We start from the raw sequence: 4509 nt of genomic DNA on the forward strand, positions 1-4509 counted from the left end.
CAGGACTGTGGTATAGACACAGTTTTTAAGCCCGTTGTTAGTAAAAATACTATATGTTCAACCTGTCACAAATAGAGTAGCTGAAAAATATCAGTGGCCTAAGTAAGATAGATGTTTTACTTATGTATTTTTTTCCACTATCACATAAAAAAAAAAAAATTAGAAAACCCAAGTCTGTTATGTTGGCTTCGGGGTATCAAGAGAGAGAGCTCTTTGTTGCTCTAGCATTAGCACATAGCTCCCATTTATAATGTAACTTGTCCAAAATGGCCATCAGTGTTCCAGTCATTGCATTTATATTTTGGGCAGATAAAAGGCAGAATAGTAAAAAAAACAGGATACGTCATCTTATTCAATTCTCCTCAAGTAGCCGCTGTGGAAGTTTTACAGAATAGCATCCTGTAATTTTTGGTGTCCAGAGCTCATTTATGTTCAGCCTTATAATAAGCCAGAAAACAGGCATGCGCTATCACACCCAGCTGATGTTTTTTTGAATTATTGTAGAGATAAAGTCTTGTTGCCCAGGCGGGTCTTGCACCCGTGGGCTCAGGCAATCCACTCACCTCAGCCTCCCAAAGGCGCAGGAATACAGGCTGAGCCACCAAGCCCAGCTCATACAGAGTGTTTTTTTACAGCATGAAAAATTAAATTAGAAATCAATTGCTGGGAGGGGAGTAGGGAAGCGGGATTGGCAGTAGTGGGAATCTGCCTGGGGAAGAAGGGGGCACACCTCATCAACAAGGGTAACTGCATAATGAATATTTGTATACCTAACCCCATATTGTGCCCCACATCTTAAAATAAAAAATAAAACACAAACAAACAAAAAGAAATCGACAACATGAAAATTCTCAAATATTTGGATACTAAAAAACTGACTTCTAAATAACTCACAGATCAGTGAGAAATTTGAAAATAGTTTGTGCTGAATAATATTGAAAACACATTATGTCAAAATTTATGGAATACAGCCCCAGCAGTGTCAGAGCAAAGTGTAAAATATTTGCATTAGAAAATAAGGAAAACTTAAATATTAATATGAATTTATTCTACTTCATAAAGCTAGACTATAAAAAGAAAACTAAACCTCAAATAAGTAAAAGTGCACAAATATTAAGGATGATAGGTGTATTAATGAAATTGAAAATTGGTAAATAATAGATAAAATAAATAAAATCAAAGATAAAAAAATTGATATATGTCTAGTCAGATTGGTTAAGAAAACATAAGAGAAGATACAAGTTATCAATAACAACATTGAAAAGGGACTGAAAGATCTTTCAGACTATAGAATAATAATATGGGAATATTATAATAAACTTATGTCAATAAGTTTGAAAATTTAGAGAATATGGATAAAAAATATGTTAAAAGACACAATTGAGTAAAATTGATATAAGAAGTGTGTATCTCCCAAAGAAATTGTATTCACAAGCAGAAATATTTTTACAGAGAAATTTCAAACCTAGATGGTTGCATAAGTGAATTCTCTCATACAAGTAAGGAATAAATAATACCCATCCTTAAAGATGTGTCAGTTGAGAAGATCTAGTCTGAGGAACAGAAAAGAAAACAAATGAAGAGAAATGACCAGAACCTTAGAGCCCTGTGAGACATAAATTATAGCAACATGCATAATAGGAGGCCCAGAAAGAGAGGAGAAAGAGATTAAAATTAGAATTTTAAAATAAATAATGACTAAAACCACCTTTCCATAGTTAATGAAAAACTTTATATATCCAAGAAGCTCAACTAACTCCATTTAGGAGTAATCCACACCTTGACATGTCATAATTAAACTGTCAGAAGCCAGAGACAAAGAATCATGAAAACAGCAAGGTAGACAGCAACTCGTTAAGGTACATTCAATAAGATTAACAGTTGATTTCTCATCAGAAACCATGAAGGCCAGAAGGTAGTGGGATGAAATGGTCAAAATACTGATAAAAACAAAAAAAAAACAACTGTGTTAACTAGTAATTCTATAGTCAGCAACACTGTCTCCCAAAAATAAAGGAAAAGATAAGACAGTCCCAAATAATCAGAAACTGAGAGAAGTCATCACTAGCAAACCTACTCCACAAAAATTACTAATGAGGGGTTTTCAAGCTGAAATAATATAACACTAGCAACTTGAATCCAAATGAAGAAATAAAAATAACTGACAAAGAGTGATATAAAAGAGTATAAATATACATATTTTTGGATATATTTTCTCCTTTCTGAGTAAAAAGAACTGTATAGTGCAGAAATTCTTTATCTGTGTTAATGGGCATAACATAAAATATATAAATAAATATATAACATTTAGTTGTTGTTGTTTTTTTGAGTTGGAGTCTCACTCCGTCGCCCAGACTGGAGTGCAGTGGCCGCTCCCGGCCACCGCAGCCTCGACCTGCTGGGCTCCGGCGATCCTTCCGCCTCAGCCTTCCGAGTAGCCAGAATTGCAGGCGTGCGCTACCACGCCCGGCTGATTTTTTGATTTATTGTAGAGATGAGGTCTCGCTGCCCAGGCGGGTCTCGAACCCGCGGGCTCAGGCAATTCACTCACCTCAGCCTCCCAAAGGCGCGGGATTACAGGCTGAGCCACCGAGCCCGGCTATTAAATATATAACATTTAAATAAAATAAATTAAATAAAAAATATTTCTATAATACAGCAGCACAACTGATGGAGGAGGGATAGGAGTTATGTAGCAGCAAAGGTTTTATATACTATTGAAATTAAGTTGATATTAATCTAAGCTAGATTGTTGTCTGCTAAGATGTTAATTAGCAACCACAAAAAAAAGACTCAAAAATATAATAAAAGAAGCAATAAAATAATTAAAATGATACACAATAAGGCTAGGATAGTGGCTCACACTTATAATCCCAGCACTTTGGGAGGTTGAGACAGCAGGATTGCTTGAGCCTAGGAATTCAAGACCAGCCTGGGCAACATAGTGAGACCTCATTGCTACAAAAAAAAAAAAAGTTATACAAGAAAATATTTATTTAGCACTAAAGAAGGTAATAATGAAGGAATTAAGGAACAAAATGACAGGACATATAGAAAAGACAGCAAAATGGCAGATATAAGTGCTGTATTGTCAGCAATTATATTAAATGTAAATGGATTAATCACTCCAATTAAAATGCAGAGATAGGTAAAATAGATATACAATCCAACTAGGTCTTGTCTACAAGGGACACACTTCATATTTGGACATATATAGGTTGAAAGTAAAAGGATGAAAAACGATATATCTTACAAACAGCAACCAAAAACCAGCAAATAGTAAGCATACTAATATCAGAAAAAATAGACTTTTAGACAAAATTGTTATTGGTGACAGTAAAATACTTTTAATAATGATTGAAATGTCAATCCAACAAGAAGACAATATGATTATAAGCATACATGTACCTAGCAACAAAGTACATAAAGTAAAAAACAGATGGATTTGAAGAGGCATATAGGCAATTCAGCGATGATCATAGGAGACTTCATTACCCCACTTTCAATAATGGATAGAACAACTAAAGAAAAGATTAGTAAGAAAGTAGCGACTTAAACAACATTACAAATCATCTAGACCTAACAAAACACTGTAGAACACTCTACTTAACAATGGCAGAGTACATCAACCTTTCAGCAATATGTCTTACAGGAATTCACAAATTAATTCTAAAATTTATATGAAAATACAAATGACCCAAAAGAGTCAAAGTTGGATGATTTATATCAGGACTTGTAAAGCTATAGTAAGCAAGATAATGTTTTTGCAAATGGATTGACATATAGATTAGTATAACAAATACAGCCCAGAAATAAAGCCAGTCATGTGGCCTGTTGATTTGTAGCAAAGAAGCCAAAGTAATTCAATGGTGGAAAGGAATGTATTTTCAACAAATTGTGTTGACACAACTACTTATTTGTATATATACAAAAGAATATTTATTCTTACTTAATGCCATAGAGAAAAATCAAAACAAACCATAAATGTAAATGGAAGAGTTAAAAGTATACACATTTTAGAAGAAAACATAGAGAACTTGGAGTAGGCAAAAGTCTCCTACGAGAAAAAGAAGCATAAATCATAAAAGAAAAAAAAATTAATTTGCCTTGGAAAATGTAAAAAATTTTATTCCTTGAAAGTTAACATTTAGAAATGAAAAGGTAAGCCACAAAATAGAAAACAATTTCACAAAATATATGTCAGACAAATGACTTGCATCCAGAAAGCATAGATAATTCTTACAACTCAATGATAAGAGGAAATTTCAATATAAAATAAGTAAAATGTCTAAACAGACATTTTACAAACTAATATATAACAATAGACAAAAACACATGAAAAGATGTCCAACAAAATCTTTAGTTATCAGGAATGTGCAAATTAAAATGACAATGAGATATTATCATACATCCAGCAGAAAGGCTAAAATGAAAATCACAGTGCTAAATATTGGAGAGAATGTAGGAGAACCTGGAATTCTTTTTTTTTTTTTTTTTTTTTTTTTTTGT

This window comes from Carlito syrichta, unplaced genomic scaffold, assembly GCF_000164805.1.
Source record: "Carlito syrichta isolate Samal-C Ts95f unplaced genomic scaffold, Tarsius_syrichta-2.0.1 Scaffold316004, whole genome shotgun sequence".
NCBI classification, from domain to species: domain Eukaryota; kingdom Metazoa; phylum Chordata; class Mammalia; order Primates; family Tarsiidae; genus Carlito; species Carlito syrichta.